The sequence below is a fragment of the Amblyomma americanum genome, chromosome 1 (assembly GCF_052857255.1).
Source record: "Amblyomma americanum isolate KBUSLIRL-KWMA chromosome 1, ASM5285725v1, whole genome shotgun sequence".
Classification (NCBI taxonomy): domain Eukaryota; kingdom Metazoa; phylum Arthropoda; class Arachnida; order Ixodida; family Ixodidae; genus Amblyomma; species Amblyomma americanum.
This window is the reverse complement of record NC_135497.1, coordinates 495203257-495229524: the sequence shown is the minus strand read 5'-3', so window position 1 is coordinate 495229524 and position 26268 is coordinate 495203257. Positions and strand designations below refer to the sequence as shown.

Below are 26268 nucleotides of genomic sequence, written 5' to 3'. Positions count from 1 at the left end.
GGGACGACGAGAGGAGCCAGGGCAGCCGCAGCGGCCTTATACTGCGGCGACGGCCACGGCGACAACGATCACGCCGGTTTTTCCGCCTCACGAGCTCCTTAAAGGTCTCGCATTAAAACTGACGCATACTTTGCCTTTCTTGTGTGGCTGATGCACCTTGTCTAATGGAACACCACTTTACAGCTGTCTTGTGGTTCACAGCCTGCACTGCAATTGTAAACCATTCTTTACGATTTATTGCCAGGTATCAAGGAAAACGTGCACAATTAATTTTTTAGTTATGCTGCACAAGGATGTTCTTGTGCATCAGTTTTCTATGAGATCTGCATGCCGTATCACTTCGCCACTCTGTCATGTGATGGCAGCTGAGATGGTAATGCGTGGATATGTCTGTTAAATCAGTCATTCGTTTTCTTCATAACCTTTCCTTGCAGTCCGATGCTTCCTTCATCTTCAGTATATATCGCATACGTAGAATGACCTAGAAGTAACTCTGTGCAAGACACTTGAGAGGTGTATAATGGGCGCTCAAGATCATGAGTTTAACACTGGGCCCAATCAAATGATCCCTGCTTGATTAAACGGCAGGCTGATTCGAGATGCGACGCGTGTATACGTGCAAGTACACTGTTCACTTCAGCGGTAGTTCATGAGCTATGAACAGCATATAAAGTATTGACCAAATAAGCGCCTTACAGGCAAGAGTTGTCACCACCGATTTTACAGTTTTGCTTGGAATAATAAAAATTAATCTCAGACGGTTCAGCTTGGTTAGGGCAAATACGACATAGATAAGCTAGCCCTAGGGGTTATGCTTAGCTTAATTTAACTTGATGTTTAAGGGCTCCGCCTTAAGTGTGCGAGGCGATAGCGTTAATAAGGTTGTGCCCATATATGCGGAATAGCTAATTCTCTACATTCATAGATCGTCGGGTGGTGCCCTCATTCTACTACTGGCGGAGTGGTGCAGTGGTTAAGCGATTCGCCACCATGGCAGGTGCTGCCACCGGTGGGGATTGTGAGAGCCGGGTTGCTTTTCCCGAGCAACCTCTTGCGATCAATCATAAATTGAACTGCCATCCGCCACCGTGCGCAGTCTTCTCACAATCCGGTGGGAAGTGTCTGATGACGTCAAAATGTCACATGACCTAGGCGGCCCACAACCCGGCGGGCACACAGAGAGACCTCACAGCCAAAGGCTAAGAGGCGGTGTGGAAGCTCTAGTGCTAACGCAGTAAAAAAGGAACTGGCGGGCTCTCAGCTCGCCGCTTGTAGTCACTGATCTGATTAGCGGCAAAACTATCAATACTATAGTTGATGTACGCGGATGCGCATCAAGTTTTTACCTCCATGCCAACGAGGCACCTCCAGGCGAGCAAGCAACGTCTACCTTCCAGCGCGCATCTACTTTCCCGCCACTGTGTAAGTGGACTTGGCTCAAAGGCGCGCGCCCTTCGCAGACCTTATTCCTGATAAAGGCACTTGAGTTACGGTTGCTGTGTCGGCTGGCCGCCGCTTCTTCACAGTCCATACGAGACAAATACGGGGTTCCTGCTTCAAGTGCGTAAATTTGCAGCTCGATCGTCAATCGTGCATCTGGCCCTTATCACGCGTGGTCCAATATTGAACTCGGTGCCGCTGGCCCGTTAAGAACAGATGCGGCATACAAAGAAGACAACCATAGATTTCTTCTGCACAGGAATTTGATGATGCCTTTAACTTAATAGCACGAGATTGAAATGCGCCCTTATCCCAGCTTTCGCACTTGTTTACGCATGCCTACGTTGCGATGGCAAAGGCGAGTACGATCACAAGAGCTGCAGGAGTTTTGTATCTTATAGGGGAGATAACATAGATGACAAGGAAGATGAAACAGTACCAGAAAAAGTGCCGAAAAAAGTATTGTCGGTGTCACTTTCATCCCGATCTGCGGAGATTCGCAATGCTTCAAACTTTCGGCGCCGATCGTTGCAGCACGCGCGAAATTTATGAAATAATGTGTCACTTCGGAAGTTTGCAGGATTGGTTTTCGGTTATTTTTTTTCTTTTTTGCAGCTCCACGAGCGTTATGCTAAAGGGTTTCCACAAGCTGGCGAGGCGCGTCTGCTGCACGGATCTCCAAATTGCGTCTCTTGCCTTCGCCGCCAGGTGCCGCATGGATTAACGGAAAGCCGGATCAGGAAGGAGTCATTCTATGAAAACAAGAGGTTGTGCCCTACTCGTCAAAGCAAGATCAGGGTGTATTAAACACGAAGCTACAAAAAGAAACCTAACCAAAGACCTGACGCATGTGCAGTGCGGGGTAGATCTGTAGGAACAATTGAACACCTCTCCTGGAATGTGGCCGCATCCATGCGGACGTCGATGCAAGCACAGCCAATATCTCTGATACCCTTCGGCTAATTGGTCGCGAAGGTCATGTCACTGACTCCGCGGTAGAAGTCAAAAACTGAGCGGTGATATGAGGTCACAGGTGAAGGACTAAAATTTATGTTTAAAGAAAATGGCGAATTTATAGATAGCATTTTAAGTGTGAAGGATTGCTTCCGGACGCTCCTATTTTCCGTCCGTCTGTCCATACACCGAGAATTGTCGGATGCAATTCAAGAGCAGAGGAAGATGCATTTTAAAGGGAGTCCTCCAGCCAGTTGCGTCCACCGATTTTCATGAGATCGTGGGTAAACCCTAGTTAACCCTCTATCAAGCTAAGTTAATCCCCTGTCACGCTAGAATAACAGCGGATTAACCACAATATAGCAGCAACGTCATAAAAATCTGTTGATGCCAATAGTTGAATGGTGTCCTTTGAAGGGCATCTGCCGTTTCGTTCTTCAGGCGACTATAGTGGTGCACGTTGTCTACGTTGCTCTGAAGGCTGCAGTAGACCGAACGCACCAAACTTCGTTCACATTACTGCAGAATCGCTCAACTAGGCCCACTTACCTTATTAGTAGAAAGCCGATTGCAATACTGAAGACTAAAGCTTGAAAGACGAAGGCCAGGAACCATGTGTGTGGCATGCACTGAAATAGAAAAGAAATTTCATCCGTGCTAATCAGGACTGTAAGCGCTAACTGCTGCACCTTGTGCTTTCCCAATTGTTGCACTTGCTTTGAATGCTGCTGCCATGCATGAGCCGATGACGCCTGTGGTTCAGTTTTGTAAGGTTTGCTGCATGCTTAAACTTCCAAGACCAACAACTGGAAATTGTTTGCGAGCAAAAGACTGTCGGAGTATGCTTTATTAGAGTAAGGGTGGCGGCTAATTGGTAATCCATGATTAAAAATACATAGAGTGCAAATTAAAATCAAACACAAAGACGAGAGCAGACACACGAGCGCTCGTGTGTCTGCTCTCGTCTTTGTGTTTGTCTTTTTTAAGTTGCGCTCTATATATTTTTGTATGTTTGACGTTATTTAAACTGAGATGTTACATCGACCATCTCTGCAGAAATTCTTTTCCATCTGTCGCGGCACCGAGCAACTCTACCTTTGAAATATAAATTACAAATTTATTAGGCATTATTTTTTCTCCTCTCTAACTATTGAACTTCAGCACCGGCCACATTGACTGAAACAAACATAAATAAGTTGATCAATGGCTCTTCACCTTTACAAAAACCTCAATGTAAAGTTTATCACAAACGACATCCCAAGTAGAGATCAGCAACCCTGCTAACTTTGCAGTGAAGATAAAGGCAACTACAGATGCAACACTGATAATGTAGTCTATCTACGGGAATCTTCGGTCTGCAGCCTTCAGTGCATTCGACACACTGCGACACCTTTTCGGTTGCGTCTTAATAACTTCAAAGATCACAGCACCAGCCTTCATAATTTGCAATTGTCCAAGCACGTAGGCACTGCCGGTCACTCACACGATTAAATAAAAGCTACAGTTTTGAATCCGGATTTCGATCACACCATGACCAGGGAGTCAAGTAATCATTTCTAATTCCTAAATTGAAACCTGCTTCATCAGGCATAAACGAAAGCGTCGAAAAATTAACCTACCTACATAACATCGTTCCTTTAGACGAGCTTGGAAATATCAGTAAAGGCGTGATCTGTGTCTTTTACAGAACCGTGTCAAGATGGTGCCTTCAAACAAGTGCATTATATGCTACTGTGACACGAAATTGTATTTGTATTTGTTTATTTCATTGTAATCTTGGCGCATTTACCACCAGTGTATGCCATTCTTTTTTCACCTGCACTTTTTTATTATTTCAGGCCGCCGCGATGGCTGAGTGGTTATGGCGCTCGGCTGCTGCTTCGAAAGACGCGGGTTAAATCCCGGCCGCGGCGGTCGAATTTCTAGACGCCCGTGTACTATGCGATCTCAGAGCACGTTAAATAACCCCAGGTGGTCGAAATTCCCGGAGTCCTTCACTACGCCGTCCCTCATAGCCTGAGTCGCTTTGGGACGTTAAACACCCATAAACCAAACATTTTTTTTTATTATTTCATAACTGCGGCCTGCTTCATATCGCCATGGGCTACGTTTGCATTTCGCCACATTACATTGTTACTGTTATCGCTTCTCATTATAAACAACTGAGAGCAAATTTTCCTGACATCCTTTACTACATAAAATATTTGCTTGTTTTGCGCATTGTAATCTATTTTGTTTTTTCGCCATGTGCCTTCGAGGGGCTACATGAGCTTTTTTTGCTTTCTCTAACGTGCCCCACATATTGTAATGCGTCCCCAAGTTATCACCACCATGGTTTGACTTCGCGCTCAACTAACACTGCACCCGCTTTCCGCTTTGATTATGATACTAACACCCATATATACAGTATTGTGCGTTTTTATCGTGAAGATTTTCAAACATTCTCCCGCCACAGCGGCTGACTCATTTGCGGTCAAACTGCACACAGAGCTTGCGTATTGTGGTAACTTTTGTATCGTAGCAAGTTTTACAACGGTACTTACTTAGTTGGGCCGTGCATGATGCTAAAACGTAATAGTCTACGCAGAGATCGGCGAACCAAATAATAATAATAATTGGTTTTTTTTGGGGGGGGAAGGAAATGGTGCAGTATCTGTATCATATATCATTGGACACCTGAAGCGCGCCGTAAGAGAAGGGATAAAGGAGGGAGTGAAAGAAGAAAGAGGTGCCGTAGTGGAGGGCTTCGGATATTTTCGATAACCTGGGGATCTTTAACGTGCACTGACATCGCACAGCACACGGGCGCCTTAGCGTTTTTCCTCCATAAAAACGCAGCCCAGCCACGACGGTCGGGTTCGAACCCGGGAACTCCTGATAAGTAGCCTAGCGCCCTAACCACTGAGCCACCGCGGCGGGTTACGAAGTGGTAAGATGGATCTGGAAAGGGGTGATGGTCCCTAGTCTACGGTCCTGTGCATGAGACCAGATGTTCCAGCAAGGTTAGAAATCAAAACGCGCCATAGACTAGCTTTGGGAGCACATGGCAATACACCAAATCACGGGGTACAGCGACATGCGATTGGCGTCGTTCGAGAACAGAGCAGCTAGCAGAAAATAGCAGAAAATAGCATTTGAGGCGAACCAATACCCGCAAACAATGTTTTTGGGGCCAGGCGTTGCAAACAATATTCTTTTAAAGGTAAAGCCTCGTTAAATCAGTTACAGTGAAATTTTTTTCCCCTCAATTAGCCGAAAATATTGTAAGCGCTTCAGTTGAACCAGAGGAGGAGGAGAAAACTTTATTCAAGAAAAGGTCTTAAGCGTGGCCCGCATGGAGCGTTTTTCCGGGCGATTCGTCGGCGTCGACGGCAGCGGAGAATTTTTTTTTTTTTTTTGCTGCGGGAGAGGATGTTTTTGCTAAATCGCCGGGTTCTGGCTGAACAGATGACATCGCCGACGCCACGCCGACGCCTGGAGAGGGCAGAGACAGAGGGCCAATGAGAGCGGAGCGGGCGTCACGTGATTCTGGACGGAGCCACGCCGGTGCACCGAGGGAGACTCTCGCATGACGGATGCGGGCTAGCGAGCATTTCGCGCGCGAGAGCCAGCGGCTTCGCTTCCTGCGCATCTGTCTCTGATTTCAGAAAGACGTTCTGGCGGGCAAGTTGGTTCATGATGAACAGAAAGGGCATAAACTGCGCGAACAAGACGGGACGAGAGGCACACAAATCGACAGACAAAGCGCAGACTTCCAACTGATTCCTACTTCGCGCTATTATTTCGGAGAGAGGCAGCTGGCAACACATTGTGGGATCCTTTCTAAAACCACACCTGGACAAACTTGCAGGCGGTGATCCTTACCTCATCCGCAGCTCGAAGGACCTGGTAAAAGTCCTGGAAGACGGAATCTCGTTATCTTCTACGGCCTTTTCCATCGACGTAGAAGATTTGTTTTACTCCGTGCCTCATGATGGTTTATTCAAAGCAATCAGAGACAGTATTGACGAACATGGTGAAGTTGACTTCCAGTATACTGCTGGCTTTAGCACAGCAGTTCCCAGAACTTTTGCAGTTTTATCTTAACTCAACCGCTAGCTTTCATGACGGGCAATTTTATGTTCAAAAGTCCGGCAATTGTATCGGTTCTTCTGTAGCTCCTGTTTTGTGCGACATATTTTTGGCTTCCTTTGACAGGCGCCTGAAACTAGAGCTTTCAAAGCATCCGGTGTTCCATGTGTTTTGTTATGTTGACGACTATCTTGTGATATTAGATTACAGTACTAATCATGACCTTGACAACACGGTTGCTAGCATTCTCGCCACCTTCTCCTCTGAGGGGCAAGGACTCCGTTTTACTCATGAAGTAACCAGGGACAACCGCACTCTGTATCTAGATTTAAAATTGCATTTTTCTGATGTTCATGTCTGCTGGGCATACAGTACCAGGTCCAACAAAAGCCTCCTACCTTATAAAAGTGCTAATTCTAAATTTGTGAAGCGTAGCATTATCATGTCGTGTTGTTTGTCTGCCCTTCATAAGTCATGTGTTCACTCTCTTTCATCTACTTTCCAAAATCAAGTCCAGCGACTTGAATCCGCGGGTTACCCTCAGGAAGTAGTTCGCAGCTCATGTGAGTGCCTTCTTCAGAGGATGAAAAAAGCAATAAGAAAAGATCCAAGTGCAGACAGGACCCCTCCCTTCGTCATGCTATATTTTCACTGCCTTTCCCACACAATCAAGAAGGTGGCAGGCAAATATGGAATAAAAGTAGTGTTTACAGCGCCTTGTTAGTTGAAAAAAGTTTGTCCCATGCTCTCGGAAGAGAAAAAAGAAACAAGATCGAAACGCAGGTCTTGCAAGAAGAATCATCAGACCAAGTTCACCAGGTGTGCCTCCGAGGTAATCTACCAGATACCTCTATCTTGCGGGCGGGTTTACATCGGCCAAACTGGCCGGTGCTTCAATGAGCGAGCCCTGGAACATAGACGATCGATGCACACCGGCACAGGCAGCAATCTGCCATTACACTGCAAAAACTGTGACAGCCGCAACTGCGTTCCCTTCCTAGACAAAACTGCTTTCCTCTCCTATGCACGCAGCAAAATTGAAAGGGAGGTTATCGAAGCTTTCCTGATAGCCAAAAGGGGTGACGACTGCGTTAGCTCGCCCTCGCTGTCGCTATCGACACCAGAGCTAGAGTTTTTAGAAGGGCACGTTCGTGTTCGCATCGGATCTGATTAACCTGTAAATTTCTGCTGATGTTTCTATCGTTGAACCCTATGGTGATAGTGTTTTTCTTATTTTTTCTTATGTTTTCTGGCCTTATTAACAATGTGTTTTTCACAAATAAAATCAGTTGGAAGTCTGCGCTTTGTCTGTCGATTTGTGTGCCTCTCGTCCCGTCTTCTTCGCGCAGTTTATACTCTTTCTGTTCATCTGATTTCAGTATGGATGGGGGCGCGCGCATCGCACAACTGAGCGGCAAAAAAAAAACGCCACTCGGCTGCTGACCATACGGGAGTGAATTCGTCGACGCCGGCGCGGGCGTCGGGCGTGCGACGCGATTTCGCGGGCAAAAAACGCTCCATGCGGGCCACGCTTTAGGCGCGGGTTCGGGTGACGCTCCCCTCCCCGCGGTGGGCTCCTCTTCTAAACCGGACGCCAGCTGTCCGACCGACGATATCGTTTGGCGACCTCTTAGGCCCGCTCCGTGAGTCTGAGTTTAACCTCCGGGTCCGAGCTGAGCAGCGCGGAATCCCACTGCGATTGCGTAGAGTGCTGCAGGCTGTTCGACGGCTTGTCTTGATTACATGAGTATAGGATGTGCGGTGCGTCTGCCTTATGGTGCCCACAGAGAGAAAGAACATAAGGGGCTGAACTGCTCTGGGAACCATATGGAATACATGTACGGATTAAAGAAAATGTCTGTTTGGAGCTGCCGCCAGCTGACTTGTGTTTTACTTAGAGATCTATGTGGTTCTGGGAAGATTTGTCTTGATTTCTTGAAGTGGATAGTAATTTCTTTGTAGGTCGTCACTCGCTGCTTGGCCGACCTAAGCTCGGGGCAGCGCACATATAACTACGAATCCTCGGACAAATTGGTGCGCTGCCTCGTCTCCAGGATGACTCGAATGGGCGGGGACCTAGATCATTGTGATCTGGAGGATAGTGGAGATTTTTTGTTATATTTTGATGGCTGCGGAGTGGGCCCTTCCTTTGGCAAAATTTCGAATCGCGGTTTTTGAGTCGCTCATCATGTATTTAGCCGTGGTGGAGTAATGGCTAAAGCTATGGCAGGTTCTTCAGCCTCCTCCGGAAATTTTGTTTTATCGATTGTCGCCGATGCGAGGGGAGCACCACGATGATCGACGACTGCCAGAGAAAAGGCGCCTCTGTCCGCATGTTCTGCCACGTCCAGATGCACCGTGCCTTTCTGAAGCAGACGAAACGGCCGGAACGGCATATTGAAGGCCCGCGCTTCTCACAACGCTCGCCTCGGCGGCCTTGTCGTGACGTTTTCCACTGCCGCCCATCAGCAAAAAAAGACGTCTGCGGGTTTTCGTTCGCCGATCTCTACGTAGAAGAATACGTTTTCGCATCATGCACGGCTCAAATAAGTAAGTACCGTTGTCAAACTTGCTACGATACAAAAGTTACCATGAAACGCAAGCTCTTTGTGCAGTTTCCCCGCAAGCGGTTGAGGCGGGGATAAAAACGCACAATACTGTATATCCCACTCCTAGCCCTTTTCTCTACCGAAGGCCCGTCCCGCGGCCGACACGTCCAGTAAACTGTCATTTCTCACGGCAGAAGCATAGGCGCGTATGAGTGCGTGCGTGCGCGCGCGCGTGTGTGTGTGTGTGTGTGTGTGTGTGTGTGTGTGTGTGTTTGTGCGTGCGTGTGTGTGTGTGTGTGTGTGTGTGTGTGTGTGTGTGTGTGTGTGTGTGTGTGTGTGTGTGTGTGTGTGTGTGTGTGTGTGTGTGTGTGTGTGTGTGTGTGTGTGTGTGTGTGTGTGTGTGTGTGTGTGTGTGTGTGTGTGTGTGTGTGTGTGTGTGTGTGTGTGTGTGTGTGTGTGTGTGTGTGTGTGTGTGTGCGGGCGCGCGCGCGTCGTTTATTGAGGGCCTCCGGAAATTGCCACCACGTGTGGTTCTTTATGGACCATCGGTTATCTTGCCTTCGCATTGCATGCCGTGCCCAAGGCCATTTCTTCCCCTTAATTTCGACTAGGATGTCATTAAGCCGCGTTTTATCCCTTGCTGACTCTGCCCTCTTCATCTACCTTAAAGTTACACCAATTTTCTTTCCATAGCTCGCTGCGCTGTCCGTAAGTTCAACCGCTTTCGTTAACCTCCTTGTTTCTGCCCCTTAGGTCAGTACAAGTAAGGTACAGCTGACATATACTTTCCTCTTGTACCCGAGCGCAAACAAACCAAATATATGGTTCTGCATACATCTCTCTCTAGACTTTGCTGCCTTACCTGATTTTTTGTGGGGATGAAGTTATTGACGAACAGCACATTCCACTGCCAACTCCCATCGCACTGCGACAGGTACTTCTGGCTTTCGATGGCCCACGTAGGGCCACTTCCCAGGGTGGGGAACTTGGCATTGATTAGTAGAATTAGTAGCATATACAACGGCAACAACCTGAAATCGTAAAAGTAAGAAAGTTTGCTTCTCAGTGTGAAAATAAAGTTACAAATCCTAGCGCATCCCACTGCGGTTCTAAGCACACATATCGCATTACGTCAGCGAGTGGTTCCGAAAACGAAAGAGCAGGACAGAAAGGGCCCATACCCGACGTAGAAATACTTCGTGGCTGTGAAAGCGCATCGGAGGTATCTCCCAGCAGTACAGTCATCCTGACCTCCACAGCGACGTACAACCCGCACAATGTTGTACGCTATGGACATGGCACTGCAAGATAAAAAGAATAAAGCGAGGCATGTTCGCCACTGCGAAGCAATAACACTTCGAGTGATCGAAAGTGCGAGGAAAATTAGCAGCAGGGCAGCGTGAATACGTTACCTAATTCATAGCCTTAAAGGTCAACATGTATTCATGAAAAACGCACATAATCAGATTTATAAGCAGCCTCAGGACAACTAACCATACTCGAAAAAGCTGTATGATGCACTAACATCATACTTGCCTTGTCATACATGTCATACAATTTGTATGATATTGTGCCACATTTTTATGACATATGTAGTATGATTTTGCAAAATGTATGACAAATGTATGATAATTGTATATCTTATATAAGAAATCGTATGAGGTAATCGCATCATACTGCTTTTTTTTTAATAGGGAACTACCGATCACCGAGGAGTGGAACACAATCAAATATGTACCATTCTTAACTTGGTGCGGTTACTTTGACAGAACCCTGCGCCTTGTCGGTTGTGCTGAGTAAACGGCATGCAACTTATTTGGCAAGACGCGCTTACATATGTCCTTTTATACATATGTTTGAATTGTTTTGGTTTGGTTTGGTTTATGGGAGTTTAACGTCTCAAAGCGACTCAGGCTGATGGACGCCGCAGTGAAGGGCTCCGGAAATTTCGACCACCTGGGGTTCTTTAACGCGCACTGACATCGCACAGTACATGCTGCTCTAGCATTTTGCCTCTATAGAAATGCGACCGCCGCGGCCAGGATCGAACCCGCGTCTTTCGGGTCAGCAACCGAGCGCCATAACCATTCAGCCACCGCGCCGGCACAAAGAAACCGAAAAGTAAATAATGCGTTGTGTTACTACTCGGCATTACTTTGATGAAAAGGGATACTCACATGACTGTAGCGATGGCGTCGATTGCCAATGAGTTGTTTATGGCAAACTGAATCATTGGATCATTCAAAACCTCTCTCAACGACTTTAGATTTCCTGCAAAGTATGCGACATATAGAACGTTAGTGAAAACCTCGTGGAACGCAAGTGCGATAAACTGTGACACACTCGTGGTGACAAAGTAATAAGAATAAGAATAAGCATTTTGCTTCAGCAGCAAAGCGCAACAGAAAGATGGGCCAGATGCCGAAGCAAATTATCTGAATTGGGGCAGCGGCGTAGTAACACAAACGTCAGCTGCTGCAACACCACATTTTCGAAAGCGACACAGAAAGCCGCACTGCGTCTCGTAGGAAACACCAACGGTTGTCGTGAAGGAACCGCACCCGAGAGGTTGAAGGGCCGCAGGAGGAGGGTGCTGCCGATGATGATCCAGACGAAGCTCATGGAGGTGATGCCCGCCATGGGCGCCAGTGTCGTGCTGCTCCTGCGGCCGCTCATCAGCATTCGGAAGTTGCGGTAGGCCGAGAACGCGCGCAGAACTTGTACGTAGTGGTTCTCCGCCCCTGCGAACGCGCGCCGGAGGTTAGGCGGTGTGTAGTACCATTGACATCTCACACATGCGGCGACCTCCTCAGACGGATCTTTTGCGGTCCCGCTGGCTGACTACATGCAGGGTGTTTCACCTGAGACTTTCACAATTTCTCAAAATAGGCTTTTTGAGTTGGAAGACCGCATTTTACGGCGTAGAACTGTCATTGGTGTAGTGCATCAGAATACAGCTAAGAGGTGCTGGCTAGCAGGCTTGTTAACCAATATCGAATCACGCCAAAATACACGCCCCTTCGAGTAGCTTGCAGGCTAAGCAACCTCTTCAGTGCACGTAATTCGTCGAAATATCCAAAATTTGTTCGGCCATAGCGCCGCGGGTAATCGCACTTTTGAAATGAATACTAATTACGGAGGGCTATACACCTATCAATAATTAAGGAGCCTAACAGTAATAGGTAAAAAGTTAACTAGTTAGCACGGCTCAGCTGTACTCTGATGTACTAGACCGTTGACAATTCTACGCCAGAAAAAAAGCTCTTCTAACTCAGAAAGCCTAGTTTAAAAAATTGTGTAAAGACAGGTGAAATACCCTGCATATTTCCACTATGAGCTGCTGTACATTTGGCTGGGACGTCGCAGAGAGATTGTTCATCTGGAGGACAAAAAGTTGGGCGGGTTGGTTCGATTCCATAACTGTTCATGATATTAATTCGTCGGAAAATTTTTTAAGGTGGCCACTTGGCCGCGCAACTCAAGACAACTTACAAGTACCGTAAGAAAATAAATTGTCCGCGAAATCTGGGGACATAACGTAGTTCTTTCCATGCCTCAATCAATTTTAATAGCCTGACAGCATGGTTTCCAAAAAAAGGGTTTTATGCTTTCACACAATCAGTCACGGCTATTAATAATTTAAGTACCAGTTAAGATATATCCAGAGAAGTAGATGGTTTTTTAATATGTATTTTTGCAAGACGTGTGACAAATTGAATAGAAAAACAGCGCTGCGACAGGGGACGAAGCTCCACGTAATAAATTGCTTTTCAGGATTAAGATAACTGGAGTGCTTTCAGCCCTCATTTAAAACACCGCTCACAGTTTGTGGAGGTTGGTGGCGCCTGTTTTTCACCTCTTTTTGAGTCCTCAGGTAGGCCTCAACGTAGGGTACTGGGCCCATTACCGAATGGTATAGTTTCTGACATCAATCCCAGTGTTATGGTTAGTCTCTTTGCTGACGACTACATGCTGTACAAAGCGATCCACTCACTTTCTGAGCAAGCCTTGTTATATACTGCACTGAACGATGTTATGAACTGGTGCGACGAGATACTAGTGATGATGGACAAGGTAGATAAAACAGTAGTTATGCGCACAGTGAGACAGAAACTGAGGTTTAAGTATTCCATTCCTGTGGTTGCGCATTACAAGTTCTAACAATTAAATTATATCACGTCATCTGCAAAAAGAAAATCAGGCCTCGTGAGGCACAAATTGAAGTGAACACACAGCAGGGTTAAGAAATTGGCGTATATTCCTCTCACTAGGTCCAAACTCGATTATGCAGTTGTGGACACAGCCTGGAAGCAACACACAAAAAAATGACATTTTAGAAGTGTAAAGGTACAGAGACGTGCAGTACGTTTTATATACAGTCATCTCCGAAATGCTGCCTTTTCGTCTGCTGTAATGGTAGCGAATAGAGCCCGTCCACGTCACGCGAAAAATTTCTCAGTTGATTTTTTTTCCTTCAATGGGAAATAGAAAATCTGGAATCTCACCTGAACTTCACGCCATGCACTGTGTAACTCGGAACACCCGACGCAAGCGTAATTACACATTGGCCTTATACTTCGCAAGGAGATATTCATATTCCCCCCGCACACTAACGGAGACGAGAACTTATTGCCTGAAGGTGTTTTTGAAAATAAAATTTGAAAAATTCTCATAAAAAATTGTATGACAATGAGTTTACATAACCATATTATGTCTGATACTCTGTTTATCTGCAGTTCTGTATTTTGACCATTCACAGTATTTTAGTGAATTTTATCGCTGTGGTATTGCTTTACGAACATTGATTCTTTCCAGTTTTCGCCCATTTTGTCTGGGCCATATGAGATCTGCAGTACTGTGTAAATAAAAAAACTTTAAAAATAATTGCGCACAAAATTTGGCGCACACGATTCATAAACTGTAATGATGAGCCGGCCATTTCTGTAAAACAGCGGACAACCTTAATCCACGACATATAAAGAAATTATTCAAGGTTGTAACTCCATCATCAATTCACCGCACGCTCAATTTTATGCATTAACAGATCGAGCTCAAGGTTGCCCGCCGTTTATATGTGGAGAAGCGTGCAAAACAAGAAGCGTACCTTGTTGAGCCAGTTGGTGCATGGTTACGCAAAAAATGACCAGAACAGAACGCGCTGACTAGAAAAATTTTACTTGATGAAAAGAGTAAAATTCAGTTGTGTTTCTAGCGTCGTCCTCTCTACTCCTCGTGAACGCGTCATTTTGGGCTTTTCTTTTCGTAACAATACTTTTTTTTTTATCGGTGCGCCTTGCTTAACCGCGTCATCACCTTTCCAACTTCTATCTGAAACCAAAACCAAACACTATATCTTGTTTCGTTTGAAAGAACGAAATGCAATAATGAACGACATGCGCATTCATTGCTCACAGCAGCATTTGCCAATCAGCAATTGTCCATTGGTAAGCTTTGAGATCTTGCACCTTAAGGTCAGCACCTTAAGCAGTAGCTTAAGATGCTCGTCAGCTTTCCTTGGTGTGCGCCGAAGGTTGGTCTTTCAACACGTACAGCCGCTCTAGAGTTGTGTTGCTGAGTTCTTCAGGCGCGGTGCCACCCTCTAGCGATAGCCTAAAGGGCAACTCCGGTGGTTTTTTCAACATTTTGAGGTATTGGCCGCATCACTTTCCTTGGAGCCCCGTGTCTCCGGCATAACAAACCGTCTTTTACAATACCAAGTGGAATAGTTTTAATAGAGCAAAAAAAGCATATTGAAACCGAAACTCTGTCCGTGGCCAGAGACGGTGCTCTGGTCACATGTTATGCTCTGGCTGAGGCAGCATTGACGTCATATATAGTATTCTAAAAACACTAAATAGCTACTGGAAATAATGGCTCAGTTCACAAAATCCGTAAAACGATCTAATACAAACTGTACAATTTGTTGTTCACGCCGGGAGTGGGCGATTACGTACGATTACCTTTGTGGCGTCGCAAGCGCAGTGATGCCCGCAGAAATCGCCTGACCTGGGGCTATAGGAACAGCAATCTCTAAAATCGATTTGCGCAGGAATTAAATGGCGCACAGCTGCGTAACTTGGTGAAAAGGGTCAGCACGAGGAAGAAAAGATGCGGTAAAAGTTTCATTAGAATGCATGAATCTCTAAAAACCGCCAGAGTCGCCCTTTCAAGGAGCCTGTAGGCTTGTCAAGCTGATGTGGGCCGTACCCAGGCGGAACGCCTAGGCCGGTGCCGCTGGTCTGGCAAACGTACAGCTGCACCACAGTTCCGCTTCTAAATTAAGCAAGCGCGATGACGCCCTGAGAACCCTCATGGGCACTCTGCACACTAGCAGCGCGCGCCGAATTTAAATGTCAAGACGTGAAACATCGTGACAAATCAATCAATTTCTATTCATGCGCAGAGCATGTGTGGTCGTGCTAGGTCGCGTCCTAGGTCCTTGTGCAATAGCCAAATTAGTCTGGGAACTGCCTAAGAGTCCCCTATTTCTTTTTTTACTTTTTGGGGATATTTCGACATGGATGCTCATAACACGTGAATTGAGTTTGTTAGGTACTTACTGATTTCGTAGGAATGAGACTTGACTATTTCCTTTGAGGCAAACTCCCTGTTGACCAGCATGAGGAACATGGCGTCCGCTAGTGTTCCTAAAACGACTAGGACGAGCAGTATGCCAACGATGATGCTGCAAAAGAAAACAGCACGCAACCTGAAAAGCAGTTGGCTGTCTTTCCTTACTGTTTAAAGCGACATATTTCGACAATGCTAGAAACATTTGAGTGTACAAAAATTGTAAATTCACTGTCAAGCCGAACGAATACATCAGGGATGCTCGAAAGGTGTAGGCAAGCATATAGGCAGCGCCGACGCTGAACTTAACACCTGTCACCCATGTCGGCGAGTTCATAACGATCTATCCACACATGATGTGCCCGCATTTCGAAGCAAGGGGTACGACTAAAGCGCCAGCAGCGCCTCATTAGGGAAGAAGTGTCGACAACAGCGCGGGTCTTGATTGGACGCGCTGTTGCACACTGCTTTACGTTTCCAGTCCTGGCAGCACACAAACGCTAGGTGGCGAAGAGACTGCGCAGTGTCATCGCACTGGTAAAATCACTGCGTATTGACCTTCTCTTGGCAGTTTCTTTGTGATCCGTATTCAGGCACCGCACACGCGTGTAAAATCGCGAGAGAGGTGTGGGTAAGAGTACAGAAACGTTAGGCTGTCATTTATACATTGCGCGTTACTCGATCCCGGCCCGACATCGATGGAGGCTAAGCACAAAAGGTACTTGTGCGATGTAAGGGCATGTTAAGGATCCCCAGGCGGTCGAAATTGATCCAGAGCCCTCCACTAGCGTTGTTAATCGCACATGTGTCTCTTCGGGACGTTAATTAAACACCGCAATTTGAGTACCTCTGGTGGCGATATGGGAGCTCGTCTTTCACCCCACTCCGCGGATGCGGGCAGTGTACAGGCCAAAACATTTGTACACTGAAATGCTGCATATTCGACTTGCAAACAATTCACAGAGTGGACCAGCTAGCTAGGCATTCCGAGGCTACGTAAGGAGGGCTTTCGGTTTAGCGGCTGGGGCAGGGGCGCACCTTCGGTGGCGAACATTTGCACGCACTGAGAAAGCCAACCCTGGGCGTGCCCCGCTTTTTCCGCTCGCTTCTCTACACCCCCCGCCCCGCGCCTGCCGAGGAAGGCAAGGAGAGCCTGCGGCCACAACCGCTCGCCACGCTGGCCGCATGCCGACGATTAGTGGAGACCTCGAGTAGCTTCACGAAAATCCACGTAGCCGTCTATACTTCACTGTTTTCTTGAAAAATTAATACAGCGCTACATTTGAAGTTGACGAGACAGAAAGAACTTGACAGAACGGGCACCGACTCCAACTATTATTATCGAAGCAGAAGCATATGTTTATAAAGAATGAAGGTAGTGATCGTATGCGCGCTCATGACTGTAGGAACAAAATAGTAGATTAGGGAGAACAGACTGCAATTTATAGCCTATTTAATAACTTCACTAATCATTCACTTAATAATTCACTGGCTCGCAGGGAGACTGATGTAGTGCTGACGCATGTGTCGCCTCTTTTCTTGATAAAAAACGTTTCTGTAAATTCGCGAGCTAACCTGTCCTGACTTCTGCTTAGAATTTTGTTTCCCTCAAGGCATGGCTCACAGTTATGGTCGTTGCAAGAGAGCCAATGGGCGGGTAGATTCTGGAACAAGTCTGAAACGTTATTTAGTAATCATTCATGTTCCGTGGCACGTTCGCTGACACAGCGACCAGTTTGTCCAACATATACTTAGGCACATGAAAGGGCGATACCATACACCACACCCGTGGCACACCGTACTTACGGCTTCGTGTGTTTCATGCCACAGCCAGATTTCGCAGGGCTTCCAGTGCCGACCTTGGGGCACATGTTGGCTAATTTACCTAGTGCAGAAAACGCCATCGGCACCCCGCGCTTGTTGCCGACCTTTTTCAGAAGGTGAGACACCTTATGGATGTGCGGGATCACCGCTGGTTTGGCGCTGCTACCTTCTTGTCTCCGTGTTTTCTTTGGTCTCCCCTCGATTAAGAGTAAGAGTGCCTCGGTCACGGCAGCCAGTACGTGGTCAGAGGAGCCTGCTGTGCGCCCACTGCCGCTCTTGCAAAGTTGAAACGATCGTAACTGTGAACCACGACTTGATAGAATGAAAAATGTAAGTAGAAGTAAGGACAGATTAGCTCGCGAATTGTCAGAAGCGTTTCTTATCAAGGAAAGAGGTGACGCGTGCGTAAGCACTACATTAGACTCCCTGCGAAGCATTGAATTCAGATTATTAAATAGGCGTTAATACGCAGTACGTTCTCATTATTCTGCTAGTTTTTTTTTTCCTATAGTCTTGAAAGCACCTGCGTTCTTTATAAACATGACATGTACCAGCTTCATTAAAAATAGTGGTAGTCAGAGGCCGTCTTGTCAAGTTCTTTAGTGTTCTCATCTTAAAATGTAGCTCAGGATTACTTTTTAGGAAAACAATGCGTCACGAAGTAGCCCCGCAACGTGTTTTGTTAATCGTCTATATACTCCATCTTAGTACATTGTTGCAGCACTACCAAAGCTGCAATGAGTGCGCAGGCGGCGTTATGCGGCAGTAGAATGTAGTGGCAAAATAACATGCAAATTAGGGATATTGTGCACTAGAAACAGCGTGCTTCTTGGTGCACATGCGCCAAATGCTATTTCAAATTAAGCCTTAATGTACGTTCGCATTATGCATGCCATTGCCTGCGTTTAGCTTGGGTGGCTCTCGAGTACACTAAGATATAGGTTCCAACATAGCGGCTCGCTTGGAACCATGCCCCTCGCTTCACACTAAATCCGTCGTTTTTACTGTTTTTTTCAGTAAGTTCACTGGCCGTAAATTCGGCACCATGCATTCGATTCGTCTCATCTCGCCTATACAGTAAACTATGAGCTATAAATATCCCTCTTTTTTTTTAATTGAGAGCGACTATTCGGCTGCTCCTAGGCCTTAAGATCATTGGTTTGTTGGCCGAATTAATATCTTCGTGCGAGCTAGTCGATGGTTCATTATGTAAACTGGCAGCGCAAAAGAGACGAGGACAAATATGAAGAAACATGACCAACATGTCAAGCACTGAACTAACATACGACATTATTTATTGAAAAACAGGCCACATCTTACACATTCGAGCGCATCACATGTCAGATTATCAATACAACCAGGAATGCGCGTTCCTGACCACCACAATACTCATTCTCATTATCACTGGAGGCCAGACGCAGGCAACCACGAAAGGGCGTGCCTCGAAAAGCGGAAAAAATAACCTAAGTACGGGCAGAACGCGTCTTAATTTTTTTCACATCAAAAGAAGAGTCAAATAAAATAAAACTCCTAACAACAAAATAAAACAAATAAACCAACAAGCAAATGACTATTAGTTGCCCAAAAGCATTGTCAGGCGTAAAAGAAATTAAGTAAAACATCAACAGGAAGGCAACCATTGGACGCCCCCATCCAGAAAGACGATTTCTTTCTTGGATAAAGAAACTGATGGCGTACTAATGTACCATTCACCATGTCTATAAATAAGCCACGCTTCAAACACCTGCCTCTGATGTTTTTTTTTTTCTGCGCGTACCATTATCTCTGACTCTTGGAAAAGTGACTCGCACAGAAAAACGCATTCTGGCCCACAAACATATCGCTGTCACATTTCTTGAATATTGTTGTTGTTGTGTTGGGTTTAATGGCACATAAGCAGCTAAGGCTATCATGCGCCAGGCTCAAGGTATATGAACACTTTTCTGTACGTGGGAGGAAACATGGTTGTGTAGAGGACTTAAATTGCTATTTCGTTCTGGTAGTAATAAGAGAAAGAAGAAATTTTATAAATGGCTAAAAATAAACGCTTTCAAGAAGGTCAGATAACCTCAGTAGCCATCCTTGGCTGGGCAAGGATCCTGAGGCTCCCAACCATTTAAATAACCACCTCAGCCCTCTTCTCATGGAATGAGAAAATGGCTGAAATGCATCCCATTTTAAAGCAAAGCTGTGGATCAAAGTTTACAGTTTCTGAAGAACATCTGCTTCTTTTAAAAAGCTAAAAACGGAAGATATGTTAACAATGGCATTTTCGCCTAAAAGCAGCGCTGGGTGTAAAGGAATGTATTCATTATAAAACTTCGTAAAGTGCTTATTTCTTAGTTTTTCGAGTTTTGCACACGAGAATAAAATATGGTTTATTGTTAGTTCGTCTCCACATCTTTCACAACGAGGTTTGTCTTGTTTCGTTAGTAAGAAATTATGTGTAATGTGTGTATGTCCAATGCGGAGACGACATAAAATTACTTCAATAAATTGTTCCTGGTGCCTACAGGTCTTCCATTCACCGAGGACAGGTTTTACAAAGTGCAGCTTGTTGTTAACCTCGTTGTCCCAAGAGGCCTGCCATTTTTCTCTCAATTTATTCTGGACTGACTTGATGCAGTCCTTATGCGGTATGTTTACTGGTTTTATTTTTGCGTTAAGGGCAAGTGCGGCGCTTGCATCAGCCCTCTCATTTCCGCTGATGCCCACGTGACTGGGAACCCAGCAAAACTTTATTGTATGTCCTTGTGAATCAGCTCGTATTACATTATGTATTATGTTTCCTATTAAGGGTTCGGTTGCATTTCTGGGGTTTATTGCTGTAATTACGCAGAGGGAGTCGCTGTAGATAACACTGTTCTGTATGTTTTTCTGCAATATTTGTTCTACGGCTAGAGCAATGGCGTAGCATTCTGCTGTAAATATTGAAGCGCACTGAGGCAGCCTGACTACTTTTTCCCATTTCCCTTGCACTATCGCGCTCCCTACATAGAGTGCTGTCTTAGATCCATCTGTGTAGAAATCTGTGCAATTCTTGTATTTTTCACTTACTCCAAGAAACTCTTGCTGTATATATTCCAGTGGGGTATGTCTTTTTTGAATGTGTGTCAGTGCGAAATCGCATACACCAGGAAACAAGTACCAAGGTGGCAACCTATCGGGTCTCTGGGCAACATCAGGAAGTGCATCTAGTATGTTTATTTCTTGGCATATTTCTTCAAAGCGGAGGAGCAATGGTTTTACAGCTTGAGGTTTGTTGGTGAACAGTGTTCTGGATGGGCATTTTGTAACTATGGTGTAACAAAGATGTTTCGGTAGCGACCTTATTTTCAGTACGTATGCACAGGTAAGCATTTTTCTCCTGTTGGCGAGGGTCGGTTCATTTGCTTCTACGTGAAGGCTATTTATGGGTGATGTTCTGTAAGCACCAGTTGAAAGGCGCAACCCGAGGTTTTGTACTGGATCTAGCTTTTTAAGGAATGATGGCCTCGCAGACCCATACACTATGGATCCATAGTCTAACGAAGAGCGTACTAGAGAGCGATAGATGTGCAATAGGCACCTCCTATCGGATCCCCAACGCTTCCGTGAGAGTACTTTAAGTATATTCAGGGATTGGGTGGCTTTCTTTTTTAGGGTGTTTATATGTGGTAGAAACGTTAGCTTTTTGTCAAAAGTTAAGCCTAAAAATTTGTGTTCTTGTTTTACTGGAAGTGTGGTGTCGTTCAAGTGGAGGGTGGGATCAATCTGCAGTCCTTTCAGCAGCGAGAAAAGAACCGCAACAGTTTTCTGTGGAGAAAACCTAAATCCATTTCTGTCTGCCCAAAGTGCTAATTTGTTTATTGTGAGTTGTAGTTGTCTCTCACAAGTTGCCAGGATAGAAGATGTGCACGCAATTTGAAGGTCATCAACGTAGACCGAGTACATAATGGACTGTGGAATTATACTGGTTAAAGAATTCATTTTTACTATGAACAATGTAGTACATAAAATGCATCCCTGAGGAACGCCGTTTTCCTGAGTAAAATTATTTGAGAGGGTTGCGCCGAGACGAACTTGGAAAGAACGGTTGGATAAAAAGTCGCTCAAATATTTCAGCATCCTCCCGCGGATACCAAGCTCTGCCAGGTCGCGAAGAATCCCGAACCTCCAGGTCGTGTCATATGCCTTCTCCATATCGAAAAAAACTGAAAGGCAGTGTTGTCTGTGTATAAAGGCCTCTCGGATTGTGTTTTCCAGGCGGATTAAATGGTCGACTGTGGAACATGTTTTTTTAAAACCACATTGGTGGACATCAAGAAGCTCTCGGAATTCTAGAATAAACATTAATCTAATATTTATAACACTCTCAAAAGATTTTGCAAGACAGCTTGTAAGGGTTATAGGCCTGTAACTGTTAGGGGAGGTTGGTGGCTTTCCTGGTTTTAGAAATGGAACAATAATGGCTTTTTTCCAAGCAGCTGGTATTTTCCCTACTACCCATATTTTGTTAAAAAATTTTAACAGAACTTCTACAGATTGCTCAGATAGATGGGATAGCATTTCATAATGAATTTCGTCGGGGCCTGGTGCAGTTTGTTTACCTATAGACAGTACTCTCTGTATTTCTTGACGTGTAATCAAATTATTGTAAGGCTCGTTTGTGCTGCTTGCAGTAGGGAGTCTTTGTTTTTCGGTTGTGTTTTTGTATTTTAAGAATGACTGTGTATAGTGGGAAGAACTAGAAACTATAAAAAAATGTTGCCCCAAAATGTCTGCTTGTTCTTTAATACTTGTCTGAATTCCAGGATCCGTCAGCAGAGGAAGGGTGAATGGGGAATAGCTGCCATTTACTTTCCTGACCTGCTCCCACAGTTTTTTTGATGTTACCGAGCTGTTTATGGACGACACATAATTTTGCCAAGACATTTTTTCCGCGTTCCGCCGTATATATCGGGCTTTAGCTTTTGCCTTTTTGAAAGCTATTAGATTTTCGTGAGTAGGATACCTACGAAATACACCCCAGGCCTTATTTTGTTGTTTTTTGGCTTCCCAACATTCTCGCGTCCACCATACCTTGTGGTTCTGGCGCACCACGCCTGTGGACAGGGGAATAGCTAGCCGTGCAGCATCGATGATACGCTTTGTAAGAATTTCATTGATTTCATCTATGCTAAGTGTTTCTGAGTAAATGTCCTCTAATCTGGCCTTTTCTCTAAACAACGCCCAATCAGCTAGATGTAGCTTCCATCGCCGTGGTTTGGTCGGGATGACAGCAGGTGAGGATGATAGGCTTATAAAAACTGGTAGGTGATCACTCCCAAACGGGTTGTCTAAAACGTCCCACTTAAAATCACTAAAAACAGAAGGTGAACAAAAAGACAGGTCTAAACTGCTCATTTTCCCAGACGTTGGGGAACAGTATGTGGCCTTTTTCGTATTTAAAAGACATACATTATTCGTCAGGATAAAATCTTCGATTATTTGACCTCTAGCGTCACAGCGTTCGCTTCCCCACAGGGAGGAGTGAGCATTAAAATCCCCAAGTAACAGATATGGCTCCGGAAGTTCTCTGATCAGTTGCTGTAGATCATGGAGTCTTAACATAAAATGTGGAGGAATGTATACGGAACAGATTGTTAGTGTTTTGTAGCTTACGATACTGACTGCAACCGCCTCAAGTTTTGTTTTGAGTTTAATTTCTTGAGCAGGGACACCGCTTTGAACGACTATCGCGACGCCTCCCGATAGCCGACTTGCCTGCTCTCGATCGCGTCTAAAAGTTTTATAATGTTTCAGGATATGTACATGTTGTGGACCAAGATTGGTCTCCTGAAGACATAAAGCTGTGGGTAACATTGACCCTAAAATATGTGTTATGTCGCTGTAATTCCGCATAAGTCCTCTACAATTCCAATGGATTAAAAAAGCTATGTTTATGTTTTTGAGAGGAAATGAAAGGGGATTTACTTAAGTAGTGGGCCCGTTATTAGGGGCCTGTCTTTTTTCCGCTCAAGAGAGCTGTTTCGCCTCTGTAGTGGAGGCGGAGTGGCAGTTATATCCATCGCCTCACGCGAGGCGCTGGAGGACCGCGGGGAAGCCGCGGGTTTGTGGGTTTCAGTCCTCCCCCGGTAGGGGGAAGTCCTGCGGGATGCCGACGCATGGACCGGCGCTCCCTGCTTTGACACTGGCAGGGCAGCTTTCGCTGACCCTGCCTGGGGCGTGAATGGTCCTGCCATTGGCTCGATGGAAGTGGCCTCGGCAGCGACCGGGGTGCTGTGTGGTGCACCGCCCCTGCGCACCACATCAGCAAAGCTGGATTTTGCTGTGAAGGAGAACTGGTTGGTAACGGCAAATCGCCTTCTTGCTTCTTTAAATGAAATGTTTTCCTTGGTTTTTATCGTGATAATCTCTTTTTCCTTCTTCCAGGACGGACAGGCCCTGGAGTATGCAGCATGTTCTCCTTCGCAGTTAGCGCAGCGCAGGGCTGCGTCACATTCCTCAGAAACGTGATCTTTGGAAGCACATTTTGCGCACGTTTTGCGGCCGCGGCAGCTCTGTGAGCCGTGGCCAAACCTTTGGCAGTTGAAGCATCTTCGTGGGTTTGGAATGTAGTGCTTGACATTTACTTTTAAGTATCCTACATCGATGGTTTCTGGTATTGTACTTGTATTGAATGTTAGAACCAAGTGTTTTGTCTCTATTTCTTTATTGTCTTTCCGGATTTTGATTCTGTACACATCTGTGACATTTTGGTCAGACAGGCCTTCCAGCAATTCTTTCTCGGTTATGTGTATGAAGTCGTTTTCAGAGATGACACCACGGACTGAGTTTAGGGATCGGTGCGCTGTTATGGAAACTGGGATTTTTCCGATGGATGCAATGTTTGCGATTTTCGAGTTCTGGGTGTTGTCAAGGAGTTCCAACAATAAGTCTCCGCTGGCCATTTTAGACACCTTGTAGCCAGGGCCCAGGGTATCTGTTAGGCATTTAGACACAAGGAACGGAGAAATTATTCTTGCTTGTTTTTCATTACTTTCGCTGTGGATTACATAGAACTTGGTGAATGTCAATTATCGGTTTCTTTTTTGAAAAAAAGTCTGCTGCTTCGTTCCGCCCTCTCTTGAGAGAGCGATCGGGTTTTGAAAGGGGGGGAGCCATAAAAAATGAAGTTTTTCAGTCATGGTGCCAGCCACCCACCATGGAGTCCAACAAGGGGACGGGACAGGAACTTGAAAGCAAGTCCTGCCCACGCCAGCTGTACACCTCAACTATAACCAAATCTGACACAACTCAGGGTGGTTGGCCACACATGGTTAACCCTGACCGCCTATGAGAAGTGAAAAAAACTAAGAAGTGAGTAGGAGACAGGAGAGTTGTGAGAAAGAGATAGGAAAGTGAAAGACAGAGTGGAGGATAGAAAAAGGCGACTGCCGATTTCCCCCGGTCGGGTCAGGCCGAAGGTGCCGTCTACGTGAAGCTGGGGCCAAAGTGGTTTGTTGCTTCCGCCGAGGGGCCTTAAAGGTCCAAACGCTCAGCATCGGCTCAACCACCAGGATCCGCTTTTCCCCGGACACGACGATGCCACGCACGGCGAAGCGTGGGTGCTCGGGTCCGTGGTGATGCACAGTTCACCATCATCCCCTTGAGGGGATGTCCCTGCGGATGCTCGGGAACCCGCGGTGTCGCCAATCACCGTCGCGACGCCTGCAAGCTGCAGGCTTTTCTTGAATATTGCTAACACACAATCTATCTCGATCATGCATTGGCCAGTCTGCCCGTTTTTAGAAATGGCACATAGCAAAGGACTCTCATACACCACACCAGTTGCGCACCTTGCGATTTGAACAACATGCTTTTTTGTGCATTCTCCACGCTTTTTCTTAGACAAGATACTGCATACTTTGGATCCTGCACGGTGCAGGAAACAACAAATGTACCTTGTAGCGCTTAGCAACGTTATTTAAATTGTGCGAGAGCTTGTGGTGGCATGCGATCACGTATGTTCGCCGCCTTTCTTCCTCCAATTCGCGCTGTTTTTTTTTTCTTTCAGTTTCTGCGAGATGCTCTTATTGCAGCCTTATTGCTTTTGCAGGATGATTCTTATTTTTTAATATGTGTCAGCAACTCGCCCACCTAGCTACTGTGTTAAATTCCTCTCCGCTTCGCTGGCGCGTGGCGACGCCAGGTTGGAAAGGCCCGACTCGAGCTTTCCAGAAGCTCTCTCCGCGCCTGAACAATGGCGATGCGCGCCCCGTCGGGAGAATGAGAGAGAAATTGCACGGTTAATACTGCGTGTATGTTCGCGCCTGCCCTGGCGCGAAGAAATGAAAAGACGCGGTGCGCCCTATAAAGTAGTGTGCATTTTTATCGTGAAGAATTTCAAAAATTTCCCCGCCTCAACCGCTGGCTAGTTTGCGGTGAAACTGCACACAGAGCTTGCGCATTGTGGTAACTTTTGTATCGTAGCAAGTGTGACAACGGTACTTACTGAGTTTAGCCGTGCATGAAGCGAAAACGCAATCGTCTACGTAGAGATCAGCGAACCGAAACCCGCAAACGCCGTTTTTTTTTTTTGCTGAAGGGCGGTAGTGGCGCCATCTGTTTTCTGCTGTCACTCTCCAGTGCTTTAGGAGAGCCGCGAAAGCAGACGATATGAGCTGAATTGTATAAAGCCACTCCGCAGAAAAATAGATCAAACAATATTATTTCAAAGGTAAAGCCTCGTTAAATCAGTTTTGATTTTTTTTCCCGCTCAGTTAGCCGAAAATGTTGGAAGCGCTTCAGTTGAAGCAGACGAAACGGCCGGAACTGTGTAATCAAAAGCAAGACTTTATCAAAGGGCCCGCGCTTCTTGCAACGCTCGCCTCAGCGG

General features: G+C 45.9%; 1 pseudogene across 1 annotated transcript in view; it reads right to left on the bottom strand.

The window, feature by feature from the left end:
• Positions 1–26268, bottom strand: part of LOC144116103 (nose resistant to fluoxetine protein 6-like) — a 197951-nt pseudogene that overhangs the window by 37469 nt on the left and 134214 nt on the right. Inside the window, exons 6-11 of the transcript XR_013311731.1 lie at positions 15575–15699; positions 11576–11755; positions 11192–11285; positions 10196–10315; positions 9877–10045; positions 2944–3023 (exon numbers count right to left, since the gene is read on the bottom strand). The product of XR_013311731.1 is annotated as a nose resistant to fluoxetine protein 6-like (transcript). The remainder of the gene's footprint in view (positions 1–2943; positions 3024–9876; positions 10046–10195; positions 10316–11191; positions 11286–11575; positions 11756–15574; positions 15700–26268) is intronic.